General features: G+C 38.7%; 1 long non-coding RNA gene across 1 annotated transcript in view; it reads right to left on the bottom strand.

Moving 5' to 3' along the window:
- Positions 1-641: 641 nt before the first annotated feature.
- LOC140481544 (uncharacterized) overlaps positions 642-13,403 on the bottom strand; it is a 302,075-nt gene continuing 289,313 nt past the window's right edge. The window contains exon 3 of the long non-coding RNA XR_011961550.1: positions 642-724. This is a non-coding gene — a long non-coding RNA (uncharacterized lncRNA). The remainder of the gene's footprint in view (positions 725-13,403) is intronic.

Here is a 13,403-nt window from a genome sequence, read left to right on the forward strand (position 1 = left end):
GTGCCAGTGATAATTTCGAATGAAAATAAGGGGTATATTTTTGAGAAGAGATGGAAAGTTCAAGATGTCAGGCTTTCATTTTCTCAAATCATTCTGGGAGTCCACCATTAGTGGGAATTTCCAATATCTTGTAATGAATGAGTTGCCTAGATGAGACTCATTTAAAATCTCTTTTTACCATCAAGATCAGAGACATTGGTTATTAGCAATCTTCCCATTTCATGTGAGAGTTTAGTTGTGGGAGGATTGATGGGAATAAGGCAGATGAGCACTAAAAAATTGTCTGCATTTTCTATTTCCTCAAACTCATTGTTTGACCTTCCAAGAGACATAGAAAATTGTCTCGCTCTTCACTTGTTTTCCTTGGGCTTCTGAGAGATAGACCTAGGCAACATTTTTAATTTTTGTCGTCTACGATGACCAGACCATATCCTTGACTGGGGCTTGTGGCCCCAGAAGGGTGCTAGTGTAAATAACCATCCACCAATTTAGGACTACCATATATTATTTTTTATTTGAGTTATTAACATCACATGTACTGAAGTACAGTGAAAAATGTTGTCTTATATGCTTTACAGACATTATATGTTTTTCTTTAAATCAGAATACTAATCAAAATTAGACATTAGACATTTTTTGCACTAATATTATTACTGTCAAAACTTTGAAGAAGTCAGTTACAATCAGTTCTTCTCTAACGCGATGGTTGTATTCTTGTGCAAACCTGCATTACAAAAAAATTGCATTTTAGAAACAGGGTTTAAAGTATTGGTGTGGTAATTGTGTCACAATCAACACATTTTTAAAATGTTCACACTTTAGAAACAGTGTCCCCAATTCGTCAATCGCATTACAGTGAATTTGTGTTGATGAAACACACATTATAACAGAATAACTTACACTATAAAATATGTCTTTTTGAGTTTTGCATTATATTTTAGGATGCTAGAAACCTCCTATAGTTCAATGTGTTTCTGAATACTACAAGAAATGACTTTGAACCTCTTTGACTGGCTGATCCTAATTATTGCTCTTGGGTTTAATTATTTCTTCTAATGTTGGCACGGCCCTGACATTGTAGTTCAACATAGAGATCACCTACACTGACAGCAGCAGAATGTGTGAGCATGTTGTACAAAGCCTCCTAGCTCATCATTCAAGACATATAGCTTTTGACTTACATTTCTCTTTTCAATGCTTTCCAAGGTGAAAGATGTTTCAGAGGCAGTTTTAAGCATGAGTTGACTATGCTTGCTATGAACTGGACTGATGCTCTTCCATCTAGTTCCCACAGCAGTGAGATAATCCTTCTTTTCCATTTCTGTCAAGCAATGTTTGCTTAATAATTCTGCATCTTTGTAACAGTTCATTTTAGGTCAGTAAATGCAAATGATTGGACAAATTATTATTATTATTGATGTTGATAAGAATCCAATATTGTGAAGTTAGCAAAGAAAGCTCGGAAAATTAATCCTAATCTATTGGTTCTGATCTGAACAAACATGGGTGGTGGTCTACATCAGAAAATTAATTCCCCTGGTACATTGACTGGCAGAAGCTGACATAGCACATCACCAAACAAAACCTTGAAAATTACTTCACAAAATTAATTCATGATATAGAATAAATATTACAATTTTCTGAATGTTACAGTATTTTGCCCTACCACAAGAAGAATCAGGTTACCAGTTTACCCAAAGACATTTAATGCTTGACACCACGTTAATTGGTTAAAGATAAGACTTTTACCAGCATCTGGATGGTTAGAGGCTGTGTTATGGCAACACCCAGTGTGAGCAGCTGGCCCTGCCAACACTGCAAAGAATACATTAATGATGCAGATGCCTCTGGCATTGACATTGACATTGACATGGTATCAAAGGGTCTAAAGGTGAATAAATCACTCAGATCTGACAAACTACAACCAGAGTTCTAAAGGAGAAAGCTGATGAGATTGTAGAGGCATTGGTGGCAATCTTTCAGGAATTATACCAGTCAAGGAGGGTCCCAGAAAATGATTAACATACCACCCCTGTTGAAGAAGGGAGAGAGGCTGAAGACAGGAAACTATAGGTTGATAAGTCTGAACTTGGTTGTTGGTAAGATTTTAGAGTCCATTATTCAGGATGAGGTCGTGGAGTACTTGAAAGTGCCTGGTAAAATATGGCTGAAGAAGAAGAAGCCATGCCTGATAAATCTGTTCGAATTCTCTGAGGAGGTAATGAGAAAATTAGACAAAGGAGATCCAGTGGGCATGATCTACTTGGATTTCCAAGAAATCTTTAACAAGGCGCCGCAAAAGAGGCTACTAAATAAGGTGAGAGATCATGCGTTAGGGACAAGGTACTGGCATGGGTGGAGGATTGGCTGACTGTCAGAAAGCAGAAAGTGAGGATGAAGGCATTATTTTCAGCAATGCAGCCTGTGATTAGTAGAATTTCACACAGTCAGTAATGGGACCACAACTATTCACATTATGCATTAGCAATCTGGACAAAAGAACTAAGGGCATTGTTGCCACATTTGTAGATGACACCAAGATAGGTGGAGGGACAGGTAGTGTTGAGGAGGCAAGGAGGTTGCAAAAGGACTTGGATAGGCTCGGAGATTAGTCAAAGAACTAGCTGATGGAATACAATAAAGATAAGTGTGAGTTTGTGCACTTTGGCAGGAAAAATAGAGATATAGATTATTTCTAACTGGGGAAAGGCATCAGAAATCTGAAGCAGAAAGGGGTATTAGGAGTCCTAGTTCAGGATTCTCTTTAAATTACCATGCAAGTTCAGTTGGCAGTTAGGAAGGCAAATGCAATATTAGTGTTAATTTTGAGAAAGATAAAATACAAGAGCGGAGATTTATTGCTGAGACTTTATAAGGCATTTGGAATACTGTGAGCAGTTGTGGGCCCTTTATCTGAGGCAAGATGTGCTGGTCTTGGAAGGCATCCAGAGGTGCTTTACAAAAATGATCCTGGGATGAAGGACTTGGCATATGAGGAGGTGTTGCAGACTCTGGGTCTGTACTCAATTGAGTTTAGAACAATGAAGGAGCAATCTCATTGAAACCATTGAAAGGCATGAATAGAGTGGATGTGGGAAAGATGGTTTCCACTAAGAGAGGCTAGGATCCAAGGGTACAGCCTCAGAGTGATGGGACAATCCTCTAAAACTGAGATGAGAAGGAATTTCTTCAACCAGAAGATGGTGGATCAGTGGAACTCATTGCCTCAGAAGGCTGTGGATGCCAAATCATTGAGTGTATTTAAGACAGAGATGAATAGGTTCTTGATTGATAAGGAAATCATAAGTAATAGGTGAAGGCAAGAAAATGTGGTTGAGAACATATCAGCTGAATGGCCTAATTCTGCTCTGGTGTCGTATGGTCTTTATCAGCAACATTACTAAAGTTTAGCACAAGTCAGGGAGCCCTGACTCATAAGAATCCCATCAACCAATCTGAGAGCAAAGTCATTAGCTCCAAAGATAAGTTACACTTTCTCATTGCATATAAGAACAGCAGCAATGCATCTCCAAAATTCCTTTGAAGTTTTTCAATTCTTGTTTCCTCACTCCACTGATATTCTCATTACCTTCAATCTCACAATCCCCAGCCTCATGAAGCCTTCTTAAATCTGAATCATCTCCAGTCAACTGAAACATGGCTGGGAGCAATTTTTTCCATGCCCACATGTTGAATCCCTGCCTATAGCCTCCAATCAGAGCTATTTCCTCTCGTTTGCCAGCCAGGCTGTCAGGTTGTTTGATTTCGGGCTGAGAGGTTCCACTGCACTATGCCAATGAGGTTCTGCCAAATGTCCTTGTGCCTGAGCTTGCTGGGTGCCCTCATATTAACACAAATTAGCATTAGGACCATGATTTGCAAAGAAAGAATTTCCATTCATATGTCACCCTTTCTTAGCACCCACAAATATCTCTAACTGATTTACATTGAATGAATTCCATAGTTGAGTTCCCACTGTCATGTAGATAAATGTTGCTGACAGCAAAGTCCCTTAAGGATGTTGCCAGAGTTGGAAGCTTTGAGCTGTAGGGCGAGGCTGAATAGGCTGAGGTTGTTTTCCCTGGAGCATCGGAGGCTGAGGGGTGACCTTATAGTGGTTTATAAAATCATGAGGGATATACATAGGGTAAATAGACAAAGTCTTTTCCCTGAGTTGGGGAGTCCAGAACTAGAGGGCATAAGTTTAGGGTGAGTGGGGAAAGATTTAAAAGGGACCTAAGGAGCAACTTTTTCTCGCAAAGGCTGGTGTATGTAAAGAATGAGCTGCCAGAGGAAGTGGTGTAGCCCAGTACAATTACAACATTTAAAAGGTATCTGGATGGGTTTATGAATAGGAAGGGTTTAGAGGGATATGGGCCAAGTGCTGGCAAATGGGACTAGAGTAATGCAGGATATCTGGTCGGCATGGATGAGTTCAACCAAAGGGTCTGTTTCCGTGCTGTACATCTCTATTATTCAAAACAGTCAGGGCCTTGGGTTAGTATTACAAACATTATAGATGTCACACCAGGGAAACTGGCTGTTTTCCTCTGATAATATTGCCTCTGACTACACTGTACTCCTCCCATACTATACTATAGGGTCAGCAGATATTGCTCTTCATATCTACAGTTTAGTTAAAGCTCACAACTTGTGGAGTCAATGATAATATGAACTTGTGTTTGTACAATACCATTAACATAGAAGAAAGTCACAATGGTTCAGGAGCAAGACTGACACAATAACTGATATATTGGCAAGATAAAAGAACAATGAGCGTAAGTCTGTCTTGGAGGCGTATAACATGGCTGACACTGGATAGACTGACCTTAAACTGAGGACTGATGCAACACTATTAATCCAATATTAACTAAAGTCAAAGTTATACCCACAAAAATCATTGTATAACTTTTAGAATTGTATTCAGCTTTATTAAAATGAAGTTGCAGGAAATTTCATCCTGCACACAACACAATAAAATGTACAATACTATATTTGGTAGAATTGAGTGCATATTTTTTCTACTCCAGATAATTAATACAGAGAAACCCACAGAAGTACCATATGGTACTGTTTACAGAACAAAATAATGTTTATTAAGCATTTTACATTGAGCAATGTGAAGTCTGGCATTGTTAGTTTCATTACTGACACTTTTACAGATCTTCCACCATCTGTTGATATATGTTTGATGCATATTCTGGGTTTAGAAACATTTAGCAAGCAAATTTGTATTATTTTAAAGAGGCATTATGCATTGAAAACAAAACAAATTCCTTGCATTGCTTCTAAATACAGGTTTCATTTAACAGCTGGTTTGGAGAGTCATTTGCTTATAGCCTGCAGCAACACAAACCTCAATACAAAGTAATTATCTTTCTAATTGTCTACCTGCCAAATCACTCAGAAACAAGCAATAACAAATTATGTAACTTTGGCTCCCAGTAGGTATTACAAAATCTAACCTATTCTGATGGCTTAATTCACAAATTCATCTCTTATTATTGTATTCCTCTAATGAAAGTAGAAGGCACTTTGGAGTTTTGATTATACCACACTTTACATATGACATTTCTATCTACAAAAGCCAAAGAAATATTTGTCTTTCTTCTTTTGGCCATCACCATACAGGAGTGAGAACTCAGCATGAATCAGTTAATGCTATAGATTCATCAAGTCATTGAACTCTGCAGTACAGAAAAAAAAAGCCCTTTGGCCAAGCACATCTGTGCTGGGCAAAAACAAAAGCTAATCATTCTAATCCCAGTTTCCAAGACTGAGCCCATGACCTTGTATGCCCTGGCATCGCAAGTCAAAAAGTCTGGTGCTGGAAAAGCACAGCCAGTCAGGCAGCATTCAAGATTGCAGGAGAGTCAACTTTTTGAGAATAAGCTCTTCAGCTTATTCTCATTGACTCTCATGTGGACGAAGAGCTTATACATGAAACATCGACTCTCCTGTGGATGAACAGCTTATGCTGCCTGACTGGCTGTGCTTTTCCTGGACCATATTTTTAAATTCTGATCTCCAGAATCTGCAGTCCTGACTTTTCCTGACATCGCAAGTCACATCTAAATACCTCTTAAATGTTACACAGTTTCTGCCTCTACCACATTTATAGGTAGTGAGTTCCAGTTTCCCAACACCCCCTGAGTGAAAACTTTTACCCTAATATCCCCTCCAAACCATTACCTTAAATCTATAACCCTTAGCTATTGATCCCTCCATCAAAGGGAAAGGTTTACAATCTTTTGTGCTCTGAGGAAAACCATTTCAGTCTGTCCAATTTCTCTTCATAGTTGAAACTCTCCAGTCCACACAACATCCTGGTTAGTGTGTTCTGCACCGTCTTCAGTGCTGTCACATCCCTGCTTGAAAATATTCTTTAACATTTATCTTTATCTGCATCACTAGTGTGATACAATAATACAAGAGAAGAAGAGGAAGATGAAGATCAAGATCCTATTAAAGTGATATGAGCTAACTCTATTGCTACTGCCAACGATCTTTGGAAAGATGTAATATTAATGATATTCAACTGTTAAATCAGGAGGCCTTGCAATATCTTGATAGAAAGAATATGCAAATGACCTGGTGAAGTGTTTGGTGCTACAAAATCATCAGTTAAAAGAAATATTTGGGTGATTCAGTGCATAGTGCACACAATCGCATGAACAATGTTCTATAGATATAAGTGAAGTAAGCAGGTTTAAAAGTCATATTACTAGGATGTTTCTTTCTGAAAAGAAGCTTACCATTCTCTAGGAAGGTCCAGGAAAACAACAAGATTGATTCCTGGTTGAAAACAATTTATTTACACAAATACGTTCAACATCCATGCCATACATCTGTATGACTCTGTGACTCTAAATTGGCTCTGTGTAATAAAAATAATCATAAAATCAGTGGCAGTATGATGAAGGTTGGGAGTTAGATTGTGTTCTAGTGGGTTGATTGGTTCAGCTGGATAGGCTACTTAAGTCCATAAGTCCTGTTCATAAGAAAGGACAGAAGTAATTTGGATCACAGGAAATGCCCAAATGCCCATCTGATAATAGTCAGATGTCTCACTGGTTTGAAATCAAAAAAAAGAATTAATTGACTGGGTGAATACTGATTTGCTTTGTTCCTTCAATGAAAAGCTAGACTTATTTTCATTTCAAGCAAGAATTAGATATCCTCTTAATAAATTGGGTTATTTTTGACTAGATTTATTGACTAGATCAATAAATGGCATAGAGAAGTAATGTCCACATTTTATTTCTTTAATAGCCTCTCCCCGATGTAGTTCTAACAGAATTATATTTGTTGCTTTATGATACTGTTATGACCCAGACCAGACCCTTCACCAAAGCATATTGGAGATTGCCTTGACCCTACCTTTATATTTTTTAAAAAGGCAAATGTAAGGCATTGTGATTTGACTGGTCCACCACTAAGCTTTAATCAAAACGCACTTTATTCTTATAACGCAGTTAAAATACAACAAAAACAAGAGTTGACACAACTTTACTCAATTGAAATACTTAACAAGATAATGTATCATTTAACCACTGATCACCAACTGTTCCAATATAAGCGGCAACTCATAAACACACCCTTGGCAAATGTAATTCAGCAACATTATCCACAAGTTGAGTCTGTCTGCAGTCCAGTAGACAGAAACATCAAAAGAAACAATCAGCCCCTTTTGATTTTTAAGAGAAAGTCTCTCTCTGTCCATGGCAAAGTTAGAACCGAAGCTTTCAGTTCCAGCAGCAAGCAAAAACTATCAACTCACTTAAAGTAAAATCAAGATCTTTTTGTGTCTGTGTAAGCCTAACCCCATTTGCTCATGATTCTTTAATCTTACTCAGTTAAAAAAAAAGCCCAGGGAGAACTTAAAACTGTTTACCAACTACCCCTCTGAAGGGGATGTTTCAGCACCACGGTGACAACACCCTTCTGCAAGAGAAACAGGTCAGAACACATTTCTCAAAGGCTCTGTTTCATCACAATACATATTGTGATATATTGTAATGTACACTGTAGATCAGATTGCTTCTCACAGTCATTCACAGGATGTTGGCATTGCTGGCTTGGCCAGGATCTATTCTACATCCTGTACTGCCCTTGAGAAATTGATATTCAGTCCCCTTCTTGAACCTCTGAAGTCCTTATGATGCAGATAAATCTACAGTGCTGTTGATTAGGAAACTAAAAGGTGTTAATGCAGCATACTGAAAGCAAAATGAAACATTTCCAAGTCAGGATGTATGTGATTGAGATGTACTTGATAGTGTGTGATAGCCTTCTTCGGGTTTCTTTGTCATAGGTGCGAAGTAGAACAAGTTTGGAAAGTTCTGTTGAAAGAGATTCTGGCAAGTAGCTGCAGCGTACCTATCAGATGGTGCAACTGCAGCCACAAGGCACTGGTGGTGGACAAAATGATTAGTTAATGTTGACAATTGGTTGATACAACTAAAAGAAAGTTGTTGAAACTGAATTCCTTCATGCATTTGAGGTTATTCCACCACAGTTCTCAACTATACCTTGCAGAATACAACTAGGATTTGGGTAGTTAGGAAGTGAGTTATTCATCAAAGAATGCTTAGCCTCTGACCAGATCTTGTTGCTGAAGTAGTGCTTCAGTTGTGCTTCTGGTCCATGTGACTTCAATATCTTGATGGAGTGAAACCAGTGATTGCAAAGCCGTGATACTTCAAGAGATGTACTTACATCCTATCTTGTTGGAGATGATTTGGCAACGGTGAGACACAAGTGTTACTTATTAATTTATCAGTTTAAGCCTGAATATTGTCAAGGATTTTTGCATATATGCAAAGATTGCTTTGTTATCTGAGTTGTGAATGGATGCATGCAATCATTAGCAAACACTCCAACTTCTGACCATATTATTGAAGTAAGGTCACAAATTGAGTGGCTGTAGATGGCTGAACCTTGGACATTGATGAACTCTTCCAGTGATATCTTGGGGCCGAGATGATTGGCATCTAACAACCACAACTACGTTCCTTTGTGCTACATAGACTCCATCCAGTTTTAGTCACTATTTTCATTGACTTCAATTTTACAAAGGACTCCTTGATATCACACTTCATCAAATTATGCCTTGATGTTGTGTATAGTCACCTTCACCCCATCTTTATAAATCAGCTCCTTTATCTGTTACAACTCTCAGAGGATAGGAAGAAAGAGATATATTTTCCTTATAACTATGTTCTTTATCTTATATTTTTCAAAAAACGGGAACTTTGCTGGACTGAAATATGAAAATCATTAATCACATGGTGCCATATAACTAAATTTCTGGAATGTTCTCTCTAGCAAATACCAGAAAACAGAGCTTAGAACATTCTCCTGGAATGTACTCCTCTTGTAGTGCATGAAATTGTGGTCAAGTCAACACTAAAGTCTCAATGATAAAACATTCAGCTTTGCCAGTTCTCTCCATGTCTGTGTGAGTTTCCTCCGGATGCTCAGGTTTCGTCTCACAATCTATAGGTGTACAGGTTGGGTGAATTGATCATGCTAAATTGCGCATAGTGTTCAGGGATGTGTAGGCACATTAGTTAGGGATAAACATAGAATGTTAGGTGTGGGGGATGAGTTACTCTTCGGAGGCTCGGTGTGGACTTGTTGGGCCAAATGTCCTGTTTCTACATAGTAGGGATTCTATAACTTCTATGACAAGCAGGAGGCTGGAAGAAGACAGCAAGTCAGGTAGCATCAGGAGGTGGAGAAGTCAATGTTTGAGGTGTAACCCTTCTTCAGTCACGCTTAGCTAAATGCCTGTTTCTCATCCTAATTACTTGTAAAAGTCAGAATCTTGCATGCAAAGTGAATCAATCCCCAGTTTATACCTCACATCGTTATCAGTAATTCAACCACGTTAGACTTCCTGTGGAAGAGGGACGTCAATATTTATTGCCCATCCATAGTTGCATTTGAAAAGGTAGTGAAAAATAACTGCTGAAATCACAGCAGATCAGGCGAGAGAACAAACTCATGTTTTGAGTCTAAGTGGCTCTTCATCAGCGCTAAGTGAGGCATGGAGAGGGCAACATTTATGCAATGGTGTAGGGGTGGAGTGCTGGAGGAGAAAGGATGTTGTTGGTGCAGATTAGTGATTGGAATGTGAGAATGGCAGGACAATGGTGTAAAAGGTGTGTCTAACTGCCAGATGTGAAAGAACAGATAGTCCCACAGGAGTAGGGGGAGGGAAGAGAGGGCATGGTGACAGAGAAAACAACAAGTAAAGCTAAAAGAAAGGGAACAAATGGGAATGGGTTCACAATCTGAAGATGTTGAATTCAATATTAAGAAGGTGGTGATGAGTTGTTGAATTGTTGCAGTCAATGTTGTTGATTGTTGTGCACAGTTTATGGGAAGAACTGTTATGTTATATCTTATGGAATGATAGAGTCACAGAGTCACACAGCAGAGAAACAGCCACATCAATCCAACATATGCATGTTGATCGGGTTTTATAAATTGAACTTGTCCCATTTGCCTATATTTGACTCATATCCCTCTAAATCTTTCCTGTACATGTACCTGGCCAAATGTCTTCTAAATATTGTAATTGTATTCACTTCTACTGCTTCATGTGGCAGTTTGTTCCATGTATGCACTACCCTGTTATGTCAATATATCTTGAAAAAAATGTACTCATGATATCATCATTGCATTACAGCATGTGACGTGAGGGTATAAAGGTCTCAGATGTCATCTTAACTCGAGTGACTTGAAACATTCCCCTAATTATAACCAAGTAGCTTAATACAAGAAAAAAATGAACTGCAGATGCTGGTAAACTAATACAATTGAAAAACATAAATAGCTGGAGAACCTCAGCAGATATGGCAGCATCTCTGGAGAGAAAGCAAAGTTAATATTTCAAGTTCAGTGACCCTTCTTCAGAACTGATTGTGTCCTGGAAAAGCTGTATACTGAAGACAGGGGATGGGGTTGGGGAGGGGAGGAGTATGTGATAGGTGGAGGTGAAGCTCAGAGGGACAGAGAGAACAGCGGTTAAGCAGGCAAAGAGAGTGAGAATGGTGAGCAAGGCAGAAAGAAAAAGCAGCAACAGGCTGTAGACATAAGCGAAATAAATTACTTCCAAAATCTGATCACCAAGACCTGTCCTCAGGTTTTAAAGTTACAGACCCATTTCTGAATACAGGCTTATCCGTCAAGGATAAAGCAGATATTTTGAAACTCTCCATTGTCTTCATGGTAAGGCAATGTATACATATGGACACAATCAAATTAGTTATCCCTACATTATTTATAAGTTAAATTTCAACAACAATTCTGTATGGGATTGCTTTGGTTTAACCCTAGAATTACATATAAAAGGGAGGTTCTACGAACTATTTTGTTTCGTAGTCCATTGATCCTGTAGACAGTTGACAAACTTTTCTGTCTTAGGCTGGGTTAAGACCCAAGTATGCTATAAACTTCAACCATGATAATGATGTCATAAGAGTTTGTGGGTGGAATAAAGTAGGATCTCAGAGGATTGAGATCAAATCTGGTCATTATCATAGTCCTTGTAACAACATGGAGGAACAGAGGGATCTTGGGGTCTATGTACATAGATCTTTGAAGGTTGCCACTCAGGTGGATAGAGTTTGTAAGAAGGCCTATGGAGTATTATCGTTCATTAGCAGAGGGATTGAATTCAAGAGTCGTGAGGTGATGTTGCAGCTGTACAGGACTTTGGTTAGGCCACATTTGGAGTACTGTGTGCAGTTCTGGTCGCCTCACTTTAGGAAAGATGTGGAAGCTTTGGAGAGGGTGCAGAGAAGATTTACCAGGATGTTGCCTGGAATGGAGAGTAGGTCGTACGAGGATAGGTTGAGAGTTCTCGGCCTTTTCTCGTTGGAACGGCGAAGGATGAGGGGTGACTTGATAGAGGTTTATAAGATGATCAGAGGAATAGATAGAGTAGACAGTCAGAAACTTTTTCCCCGGGTACAACAGAGTGTTACAAGGGGACATAAATTTAAGGTGAAGGGTGGAAGGTATAGGGGAGATGTCAGGGGTGGGTTCTTTACCCAGAGAGTGGTGGGGGCATGGAATGCGCTGCCCGAGGGAGTGGTAGAGTCAGATTCATTGGCGACCTTTAAGCGGCATTTGGATAGGTACATGGATGGGTGCTTAATCTAGGATAGAAGTTCGGCACAACATCGTGGGCCGAAGGGCCTGTTCTGTGCTGTATTGTTCTATGTTCTATGTTCTATGTTCTATGTAACTAGTTGATAACTCGCAATGTACTAGTTCTTTTTCATTACAAGTGCCTCTTCCAATGAGACCAGGAAATGGTTTTCCTCATCAAACCAGACCAAGTTTGCAGTCTATCCTTACACTTGAAGAGAGTGATTGTAGTAACCACACAGTTAAGTTTAATTGGAGAAACAAAATTTCAACAGTGAGGCAAAGCTTTTCTGTCAACAAGCTTGGTTCATGTCTCTGCAAAACGGATGCATTTTGGTCTTGGAGACAGAAACATTTCTCATCAATGTGCTGCTTTCTGGATTGGCCATCCAACTTTAAGTTTGTTCTTGATAATTACAACCATTTGCTCCTTGTTGTCAGTGGTTAGTTGGTTGTTAGATGTCAGAATTGTTTTATTTAGTTTATACTGCAAAATCTGTTTTAATCAGCATTCTTAATAAACTGGCAAAAATAATTATCGGCTCAGGCTTGGAGGGCCGAAGGGCCTGTTCCTGGGCTGTAAATTTTCTTTGTTCTTTATTCCTGACTTTTACTGTCTTATCATGATCTCCGTGATGCCCGAGTAGTCAGTTAAAGTGTGAGTTAGAAGGTTGTCTGCTAGTGGGTAATAACGTAATTTTGCCTTAAATAAAACTCTAATAATTTATGCTGTAAATAAAGTATAACAGTAATGTGCATACTCCTACATTACATTGCTTATGTGGACCTCTTGATATTAGATCAAATGGCACACCTGGTCCCATAAGTGCAAGTTAATAAAAAGGTTTGCTATACTTAAGATTCTTTCTTATTCACCTGACTAGTGACTGAGTCTATGCCTGATGGTTAGACCTCTACAAAAAATGAAACGTTTGATCTAAATAGTTTGAAGGGATGAATCTGGGACTTTTTAATTAGGTCGCATCCACCAAATTAGTCTAATCTACCCAAACATCCTTCCCAAATTTATACTACACCCTCAAGAAAACTCGTTATGACTAAAACACCAGTGATATGTTTTATTCATAATCCAAGGGTCTGCGTAATGACTTAGATAGTGGGAAGACATGTCTAAAGATGATTGTCGACTAATCATCTGATTTATTACAATAAATGCATTTCCTTTTTTTTGAATTTGAGTCTCAAAGGACTGCAATTCATTGTTCGATTGTATTGATCAT

The sequence above is a fragment of the Chiloscyllium punctatum genome, chromosome 9 (assembly GCF_047496795.1).
Source record: "Chiloscyllium punctatum isolate Juve2018m chromosome 9, sChiPun1.3, whole genome shotgun sequence".
In the NCBI taxonomy this organism is placed as follows: Eukaryota; Metazoa; Chordata; class Chondrichthyes; order Orectolobiformes; family Hemiscylliidae; genus Chiloscyllium; species Chiloscyllium punctatum.